This window comes from Enhydra lutris, unplaced genomic scaffold (assembly GCF_002288905.1).
Source record: "Enhydra lutris kenyoni isolate GAN:26980312 unplaced genomic scaffold, ASM228890v2 scaffoldscaffold48, whole genome shotgun sequence".
Taxonomy (NCBI): domain Eukaryota; kingdom Metazoa; phylum Chordata; class Mammalia; order Carnivora; family Mustelidae; genus Enhydra; species Enhydra lutris.
Window position 1 is genome coordinate 11254655 of NW_019154132.1, and position 10750 is coordinate 11265404.

At 42.4% G+C, this 10750-nt stretch overlaps 1 protein-coding gene across 1 annotated transcript in view; it reads right to left on the reverse strand.

Annotated features, from left to right (window-relative positions):
- The window catches only part of LOC111156748 (neural precursor cell expressed, developmentally down-regulated 9), a 184768-nt gene extending 183411 nt beyond the window's left edge, over positions 1-1357 (reverse strand). Inside the window, exon 1 of the mRNA XM_022517809.1 lies at positions 1215-1357. The gene's annotated coding sequence lies outside the window, so the exon portion shown is untranslated. The remainder of the gene's footprint in view (positions 1-1214) is intronic.
- Between the last annotated feature and the right edge of the window lie 9393 nt (positions 1358-10750).

Here is a 10750-nt window from a genome sequence, read left to right on the forward strand (position 1 = left end):
AAGGTTTGACTTAAAAGTAGCTGCCACACAGTGAAAACTCACGAGATAGGTGTTAAATACATGAATTAACTAATTAATGAGAAATAGAGCACCACCTCAAAGCTGATTTCTTTTTTTTCCCCCAAGAGCAGCTGAATTTATTTGATTAAGAACATCCTATTTTTTTTTTCAAAGCTGATTTCACCTCCTTCCCTCTCCACTGCTCCCCTTGGACATTCTTAAAACAGGAATGTCCTTGAAAATGGGGAGGAATTTCCTCCCAAACTTGGAAGGAAGCAGAAACAAGGAGGAAAACCATTTGGTTGGTTCCCAGAGTCCTGTCATGGGCAATTGGTGGGAACCATCTGGAGGGAACCATCTTCTGGGGGAAGAGGAAGGAACTCCTGAAGCAGGAGTTGAGAAGACCAGAGCACCCAGTCTCAACTCTCATCACTGACATAGGGGAAAAATAAAAATAAAATAAATAATAAATAAATAAATATGAAAATAAAAAATCAGAAAAATAGGGGGAAGGCTTTCAAGTTGTATATGCTCTTCATTTTGAAATAATTTCAGCAAGATAAAAACCCTTTGTTGAAGAAAGGCAATCGAATGAATGAATGAGTGACGTGACTTAGTAAATATTGAGAAAAGGAAGGATGGCAAAGCTATTGGGGTGGCCCCGCTTGACTAAGTAGAATGCTCCCAACCCCTTAGAGATTATGCTAAGGACAAGGTCTGCAGGGCTGGACACAATGAGTCTAATACTCAATCATGGTTTCTTGCCCCCTCAGGGGTCATTCCCAGAGGACCTGAAAATGACATTATAAATGACTCGAATCCGCCATCAAGTATCAATGACAGCCGATGTTTGGGAAGTACTGAAACCATTTAGGGAAAGCCAAGGCACAAAGTTCTCACAGGTAAGCTCTCTGAGGAGGACGGCCAGGGGGAGGAGACATGCAGCTTCTACACCAGGAAGCACCTACCAAGATGATTCAAAAACCAGAATCATGCAGCATTTAGCTTGCATTAAAGCCTGTGCCTACAGATCAACTTGGAGGAAACCTGGGGTCCCTCTTTTCTCCTTCGGGGCATGCTGAGTCCCTCTTGGCTCCAGTTAAGGGGTATCAACAGTGGGGAACACTAACGGATGTCTGACACCATCTCAGGAAGTCAGAGTCTGAGTGAATCTCCCCACACCCCTAGGCCCCAGCAAGTGTCTGGGAACTCACCCGGGGCAGGACCACTGTTGCTGGCTCATCGGGTGGTCCCTGGTGTTCTCGCCTTCTCTCTGACCAGGCAGGTGGGAGGCGGCAGCTCAGTCTTGCCTCATGATTATGCTTCTGTCTTGCTGTGGCCACCACACTTGCTTCTCAAGGCAGCTGCAAGCATTTCCCTACTGGGCAACCACACACATAGAATGTGAGTGGCGTCTGTACGTGTGTTTTTCCTTCCGGTTGCTGCAAGTGATGTTGTCTCGGTTCATTTCCTCCCTGTGCCACAGTTTTGTTTTTTTTTTTTCTCTGATACACTGGGGGCGATTTGTAGTTTAGGGACAGGTGGGAAATCTAGCTCTACTCCGGACTGCTTGTTATTTTGACAAAGAGAGGTGTGATCTTTAAATTATTTTCGCAACGAAAGGTAGGGGAGTAGTGTAAGCTCCTTTCCAGGCTGCGTGCAGGCAAACATCAGGGTATTGCAAGGCTAACCAGATTAGGATGTTGCGGTTTTATGGACTTAAAATATTCTAAAGATTTCCGCTATAAATTGACATGAAACATCTTTTCGTTTAACTAGTCTTTATTGAGTCTGTGCATGGCCAGAGCACCCTGCTAGGTACTGGGTACCCACATGGAGAATTCCTATTTCCACTGTGGTATAGAAACAGAGGCTGAGCATGCGGAAGGGAATTTGGAAGTCACTTAGTCCCAAATCCTTTGTCTTCTCGCTGTGTTTTCGGGTAGCAGCCGAGTGGTGTGGTCTGAGGCTAACCACCTGATGGTTGCCCTTTAAACGCTTTTGATCTTTCTGTGACTCAGCTTCCTCATCTGTAAAATGGGAGTAGTCATAGGATTGTTGTGGGAATTCAATGAGTTGTTCTATGTAAAGTGTTCAAAGGGTGGCTGCCATGAGTATATGAACGCTTGCTATTATCACTAGCGGTAAATTTCATGAGTTTGAGGTCAAACCTTTGCTTTTCGCCGTCTCTTTCCACTTCTCGTCCCATGCTGGTGCCTAGAAATGCCTGGGGAACAGAGAGGGTGGAGGAGAGAGGGAGATGTTTGGAGGAATTGATACTCCCCAGCGATCAGGTGGCATGGAACCCTCCTACTCTTGCTTGCTCTATCATTAAGACAAGCAAAGCACTGTCCTTGGCCCTCCCTTCATCCTTGTCCCCTGTCCATGCTGCATATTGCATTCTTGTGACTTCTAGTTTGTTGTTGTTGTTTCGTTTTTCTTGAATTTCCTGTAATACTTTTTTGATATTCAGATCCAAGGCATTTATTTTTAAACGTCAAGCTGGTCTGAATCTTATTAAGGAAATACTTGGCCCATAAGCAGGTGCCACATTTAAACAAAGAAAGAAACACTCAGCTCAATGCCTCGTGTAATCAGGACAAAAATAAATCAATAACAAGAACATCTATGACAATCTTCATACACATACTGCGTCCATAGGTATAATGAGCCATTTTTATGGTTAAAAAAAAAATCATCTATTTTTTTCTTTCTCTCTTCTTTTCCTTAAAAAAACACACTACTCTTGTGTACATGCTTGATATCAGGAACTGGTCCAGATTAGAGGTAGAGTTACCCTATTTCCAAGTTTTATTTTATAAGGCAGCATATCCATAATAAATCAAGTGGAGCAGAAGCCTGAAGAATACGTATTTTTTCCCAATATGTCCCTCCATGCATTTGCCACGATCCCATAGTGTGTTATTTTCTCCATTAGCTATTTAAGCAGTCTAAATTTAAATGTGTCCGTTTAAGAAAAAGTAACTTAGAGTTGTGCGTAATACCTCAAAGGCCAATGCCATCGCGTGGCCTCCCTGTCAATGACACCCTAGACCTATGCAAGAAGCCGGAGCTTAGCCTTCCTCTACAGAAAGCACGCGGGGTTGTCAACATGATTATCCTGAACTCTGTTCTTTAGCCTACATCCTCATGGCTTCCTTTCCCGCTTGGAGCTGCCGGCACGTCCCAAGCCTGAGGGCTTCAGAATGAAGAGAGAGAGAGGGAGAGAGAGAGAGAGAGATTGTAAGGCAAACTGAGGAGCCCAGACTTTGTCCAAACACAGATCACACTTGTTCTAGAAAAACTAGCGGAATTTTTTTTTTTCCCACTTGGAAAGATGAAGATTTTCTATGCCTGTTTTCCTACTTAGATTTTTCTTCTTCTTTTTCTTTTTTGGGTCTATTTTCTTCTTTTTTTGATTAGTGGGAGGTTATGCCACATGTCAGGATTTTGACAAAGCCCAGACAGTTCTGACAACAAACAAACAACTGTAGTTTCTAATTACTCTGTCCAATGAAGACCGTGTTTACATTTTCATTTTTATTTAAACAATCTTCCTGACTGCTTTAATTAGCTTCTTCATGCCGGCTCAGTTAGCGCCATGGAATGGTTTGTAACTACCTGTTACGCAGTAGCCAAACCCCAGGCAACTGTTCTGAATTTGTCATGGGTGTTTGGTCCAAGGAGCAACTGTTGTAGGGAGTGGAGTCTAAGGCGGTGGGTGCAGGGGAGAGGCAGAAGTGAGGAGCATTTGAGAAGATAAAAAGTTACAAAAAAAAAAAAAATCTATGGCTAAGTTGTGTGTGTGTGTATGTGTGTGTGTGTATTTATGATTCCATCTGCGTGACTCATTTCCCTCCACGACTGAATACAGTATTAGCCATAGGGAATCAGCTACCCACTGAGGAATTAAAATGAATATACCCAAGAGTTGGTTTGGTAAATTTTAAGAGCGAACTTGTCTGGTATTATAATGTGTGCCTCATCCCTTCTTGGGAATGGGAGTCAGTCTTGTGGTTTTCATTTTTAGATGAAGAAATCAGAGCTCAGAAAGACCCAGTTCATTTGTCTAATCGGTAGCTGTTGCATACCTGTAGACTTCTTCGACCTTTCCCAGGCATGTTTGGTGCCTTAGTCCCCAGGACGCAGAGCCTGCCCTCAAGATAATCTGGTGACATAACTGTTCCCATGAATTGGTTCACTCAGATACGAAAAGCATTCATGGAGCAAATGTTGTGATAAGTAAAAAAATGAATGAGAATCAGCCCCTCCCCTCAGGGACATAATAGGCTAGGAGGCAGAGCAAAGTGAACCTTGTCTACCTTCCTGTTCTGCTCTCTTTCCACCAACAGCACTCTTCTCTCATTGCAAGACATATTTGTCTTCTTCCTCATCTGTCCTCCCAGTTCTTCAGCCAAGTCCCTAGTCCCCAGTCCCAGAACCTCATGACCACCTATTCTGGCAATGTGTTAATGTTCATTTCCTTGTTCTTCTTCTGGGTGTTCATGTGTTTCCAGCCATGAGTGGAAGCTCAGTCTACTTTCCTGCTCCAGAGCTACCCAGTAGGTTCCCAACAGGGGAAGTTAAGAAAGACTGATTTGTCTCCTTGCAAATTCTCCCCCAATAAGCTCCACTGAGGTCGTTCTGTTGCTCAGGAATCTTCTTGTGCGTCTCCCATGGACTATCTGTCAAGTCTTCTTCTTCTTTTTTTTTTTCCCCAAGCTTTTTCTAGTTTATTGCTACCAAATTCACATATATAACTTCAACATTCCACCTTTAATTTTCAACAATTAACATATTAATCCTGTCATATATTTAATAGGAAGTGGTAGATCTTATTTTCAAGTATCCATAAGACATTTGGAGTTCCATTCTTTCCCCCATCCCCCAGCAGCTCTGTGCCCAGCCCTCACCTGTTACCACGTGGAGGGTAAGCGCAGATATGAGCTCCTCTGGTCACCAGGTGGTCTCTGCAGACCTTGGCTCTGACATCCTCCTGTTCCTCATTCTCTGCACATTCTCCAACCCTTTGTATTATAGCTTCTAGCATTGTCACTTGACTAATAATAAGGGTCAGAACTACCATTTTTGATGTTTGTTCTTAGGAGGTAAAGGACATTTGCAAAGATGAAACCATCTTTCTAGTTCACAGAACAGCTGTTTGAAGAAATATGGGCACCTCAAAGGAAAGGAATAAAGACTAAATTATTCTTAAGACAGATGATGGCCAACTTAAAAGATTCCAATTTATTGGAAGCATTCATTGTATTTAAGCATCTGGTAAATACCAAGCACTCATTTCTCCATTACTTGTATCCTGTGTGCCAAGCCCTCTTCTGGATGGTAACCATTTTGGGGTCTCCCCCAGAATAATTGGGAACATCTTGTTGGGGTTGATTTTTCCATAATTTTTTAAATTAATGTTTTAAATCTAAAAGTAATACATTTATATGGTAAAAAACTAACATTGCAGGTAAAACTGAAGTACCTTTTGAGCGTCAGCCTTAATTTCAGTTCCCTCCCCTGCTTGGCCCACAGTGAAGCTCTGCTCTCTCTCTGTCTGGCATGAATTCTTCTGAGTCGTTTTCTAAGCACTTAGAGCTTATGCAACCACTGTCAGTTTGCAGTTGGGTACATGGGCCATCTCCTCCTTGAGACCGCATGTGCGCACACACCCAGGACACGAGACTGAAACCATTTTATTACGCTCGGTTTCTGAGGGAACTGTCTAAACTGCTGTTCTGGTTTCACATGCAGAGAGCAGTTTGAAAACAACATCTTATTCATGAAAATATAAAAAATAAAATGACATTGCTGTCCTGGATGGTTGAAGGGACTGGACTGCTCTGTTTGTCTGACTCTTGCTCCTTTGTTTTCTAAATATAGGAAAACATGGATTTGTGTCCAGCTGGTTGGTCTCTGAGAGGAGATTCCAGGATCAAATACCAAAGGTCAAGTTGTCATTGGATAAAATGAATTTCTGGACTTTCCTTTTTGCCTACGTGATCACGTAGCCAAAACTCAAGTCAAATCATGCCTCTCCCTAGTTAGGTAAGCTGCTCCTGACCATGACCCCAGCCCTAGGGAGGGGCACCACATGCTGTTTGATCATTTCTTTTTTTTTTTTTAAGATTTTATTTATTTATTTGACAGAGAGAGAGAGATCACAAGTAGGCAGAGAGGCAGGCAGAGAGGGAGTGGGAAGCAGGCTCCCCTCTGAGCAGAGAGCCCAATGCGGGGCTCGATCCCAGGACCCTGGGATCATGACCTGAGCCGAAGGCAGAGGCTTTAACCCACTGAGCCACCTAGGCACCCCTGTTTGATCATTTCTAGCCACTTTTCTTTCTACACTGGCTGGCTCTTTAGCTTTCCTCTTCCTTGAACATTTTCTTCCTTCTCACCTGTCAGAACAGCCTCCACGCACAAGCACACGTGAAGGGACAACTACCTCAAAGATAGAGAAATATTTTTTACTGATTCCCAGTGCTTAAAATGCCAGCACGGTTTTATTTTCCCTCTAGATTTTGGACAATTATTTTCCACTAATACAATACAATTTAAAGGGAACTCCAATTTATTCCTTCTCTATTTTCACCACAACTTCTTATTATATAAGCAAAAGCCTTGTGTCCACATGTTCACAAAAGCCCTAAACCTCAGTCCTTCAGTTCTATCTAGCCTCTTGCTTTGCATATAAAACAACTGGTCACCTCTTTCATCTCAGACCCTTTCATCCTTTCTTTGAACCCTAGTTCAGCTCCTTCATGGTTACTGCACCTCCTCCACTGACTGCCCCCCACGTCTCACCATTGGATTGCATACACTTTCATTCTCCTGCTCCCTCTGGATGGGTTCATCGACTCCCATTTGGGTGGGGGCATTCTCTGCCCCCTGCACTCTCCAGTAGAATCATCATCGAACAGTCTCTGTCTTAGTCAGTGCTGGCTACTTTCGCAAAATACCACAGGGGCTGGGTGGCTTAAACAAGAAATGGTTACTTCTCACAGTTCTGGAAGCTGGAAGTTCACAATCAGGGTGCCCACATGGTCTGTTTCTGGCTAGAAACCTTCTATTTTGTAGATGGACACCTTCTTTCTGTATTCTTACGTGGGGGAGAGACAGTCTCTTCCGTGTCTCTTCTTATAAGGTCACTAATCCTATTATGAGGCTCTATCTTCATGACCTAATTACCTCCCAAAAGCCTCATCTCCTAATACCATCCCATTGGGGATTAAGCTCCAACGTATGAATTCGGGGAGGAGGGGGACACAAACATCCCATCCCTAACAGTCTCTCTGCTCCCAAACATTGCAAATTTCTTTTTCCTTGCTTCTTCAATCTAACCTGTCACCAAATTCTTGGGTTTTCATTTTGTTTTTTTTTAAATCTCAAATCTTGTTGACCAGTTATTTCTCTACACATTCACTGGTTACCACCTTACTTTTATCTTTCACTGCTTAGTCTGTCACAATTCTTAACTGTGACAATCCTTTTTTAGCACGCTATTGGGCATAGGCTGTGTCCTCAGGAAATACTAGTTGAATAAGCATCTACCCAATACTAGATATTCTCAAAGGTAGATTTCAAAGTTTCCACCAGTTCCCTGTTGCCTATGAAATGACTTAGTGACAAATCAAGATCCATGCTATCCTGTTATATTCTCTCCTGCTTGTCCATACCTAGAATGCTTTTCACCTTCCCATACTATAAACACTCACTGGTCCCAAATGGTTCATATCTTCTCATGACCATGGCCTTGTAAAGGCTCTTCCCCTGCTTAGAATGCCTTTTCTTTTTCTCCTTGTGACAGCCTCCTTTAAGACTGTACTCCCCTGGGGCACCTGGGTGACTCAGTGGGTTAAGCCTCTGCCTTCGGCTCAGGTCATGATCTCAGGGTCCTGGGATCGAGTCCCACATCGGGCTCTCTGCTTGGCAGGGAATCTGCTTCCTCCTCTCTCTCTCTGCCTGCCTCTCTGCCTACTTGTGATCTCGCTCTGTCAAATAAATAAATAAATAAAATCTTTAAAAAAAAAAAAGACTGTACTCCCTTGGACAGAGTATCTTTCTTCCTTTCTCTGTTACCCTGGACTTCGAGGTTTCTTATGTCCAGGAACTGTTGCTTATTCATTTTGGAGACTAAATGTTTTACAAAGTGGTGTATAGAGTTCTTACATCAAAATCACCCATGAAGCTGGTTAGACATAGATTCCCCCAAGCCCCACCCTTGAATTGCTGAATCAGTTTCCTGGGGAGTGAACCCTCCCGGGTAATTCTTAATGCATATGAACGTTTGAGAATACAGTTACAGTATCCAACAAATATTTGATGAATAAAGACATGATGAAAAGTACTGATATTGCTACTTTTAAAAATCTGCTCTACATCCTTCATTTATCTGGGGGTCTATTTTGGCTGGAGAGAGGTCCAGGGAATTTGGCTCAGCCATGGATCAAAGTGATCTAGTGGGAAACAGCCTTGCATTATTTTCTAATCAGGTCATGCAAAGTACCTATTGTCCTGTCCAAATGTTAAATGAAGTTTAGGGTCATTCAAAGTCCTGAAGATTGTTGGCTGTGATAAGAACTAGCAAATTCTTCCTCAAGTGAGAACTGGTATTGCGGGCATGTTTTACATTTTTAACTCACCAAAGCCAAGTTCTTGGGTTTCAGTGGTTCACAAGTACATCTAAGGAGTCTCATGGTCTTATTTGCTGTGCTTCTCACCAGTATTAATAACTTTAGTGTCAGTTAATTGCCCTCCCTGTTGACAGTGGGTGGACTGTAAATGCATTCTAAGGATTTTTAGACTTTAGGTAAGACCAATGGATTCGTGAAGACAGGCCAGTCTTGTGTGGGCCAAAAGGTCTCTAAAATGTTCTTTTTAAAATTCTTCAGTAGATTTTGAGCTCTACCAACATGATCTTGAAACCATCATAAAACACCATACCAGGCCTAATGAAGACTAAAATGCCTCATCTAAATGACTTCATGACTACTCGAAGTATCCTCCATAAATTTTTGTTGGATTCATTATTAACCAAATAATTAAATATCTCCAAAAGTACATATGACAAATTTATAGAAACACACTGATACCATCAGGTGGTTGAATACAAACATATGTACCTGAGACGTGGAAGAGAAATGAGAGACATCAAGACTGCTTTGAAATTGGTGGTTTGTTGTGGAGAAATTGAGACCTGGGGATAGCACCCAAGAAGAAGAGGGAAGATAAAGATTGACAATTGAGCCATCTCCTGGGTTGTTCATATGATGTCACAGCTGGGCTGAGCCTTGGAAGGTAATCTTTAAATTATTACTTATTCTTTAATATTTCCACTACTTCTTTACTACGTAACATATATTCATTGCCCAAAAAAATAAGTAATTCATAAAGATGACATAACCAATGTTACATTAATAGCATATACTTTTTTAAAAATTTTATTTATTTATTTGACAGAGAGAGAGATCACAAGTACTCAGAGAGGCAGGCAGAGAGAGAGAGGGGGAAGCAGGCTCCCCGCTGAGCAGAGAGCCTGATGTGGGGCTCGATCCCAGGACCCTGAGATCATGACCTGGGTTGAAGGCAGAGGCTTAACCCACTGAGCCACCCAGATGCCCCAATAACATATACTCTTTTAAACATTTTCTTGTGTATATGTATTGTAATATCATATGGATTGATTTCTTATTGTTGCTATCACAAATTACCATAGACTGAATGGCTTAAAAGAAAGCACATTTATTATCTTACAGTTCTCTAAGTTAGAAGTCCAGCACAGGTCTCACTGGGCTAGCGATAACATACTGGTGAGGGCTGTATTCTTCTGGAGGCTTCAGGTGAAAATCTGTTCCCTTACTTTTCCCAGCTTCTAGATGCCACCCACATTCCTTGGCTCATGACCCCTTCTTCCTCCACCTTCAAAACCAGCAATGTTGAATCTCTACAACCATTCTTCTACAGTCACATCTCCCCCCACCACAGCTGGGATGTTTCCTCTCTGATTTTCAGGGTCCATGTAATTAGACTGGACTCTCATCTCAAGGTCACTAACTTAAAAACATCTTTTGCTGTATAAAGTAGCAAAAACCCTTTTGCTTTATAAAGTAACATACTTATATGTTCCTAGAATTGGGACTTGGACAAGTTTGGGGGCCATTATTCTACCTATTGCATATAGAAAGTTAACAAGTAAAGTGCATGGAAGTTGAGTAGTTTACCTAAGACCGCAACACTGGTAAGTAATTGGATCCATTAAACTCAGAGTGCAAGAATCTGATGCAATCAGATTCTCAACTAATGGAGATTTAGGATAAAAGGATGTAGGGAAGAGCCGAAAAAAGTTCGAATAAACATAGGACCAATCTTTTCGGAAACTGGCACCTCCTTCTCAGTCTATAGGTGCCATGATTTTGTTGATTTCTCAACAGCAGGCATCCACGGCACCAATAAAGCCACTACCTGTTTCTGCGGCCACACTCGACACTTCTCACACCCCTTCTAGCTCCTTCCAATGGCCTTCCTTTACTACTTAGCTTCCTAGTTTCTACTGACTTATGGTTTCTGCCCACTGCCTCCTCTCCATGGGTCCTTCAGTTTCTGGACCATTCTGACACTTGTATTTCTGTCTTTGTGTCACCCTCAAGTTCCCTAAAAGAAAGGATCTGAAAGAGTCTGTAAGTCACTATGGGGCCCTGCACACCCCTGTCTAATAGGGGGTTCCCACTGGGATTGGCTGCCAGCCAGC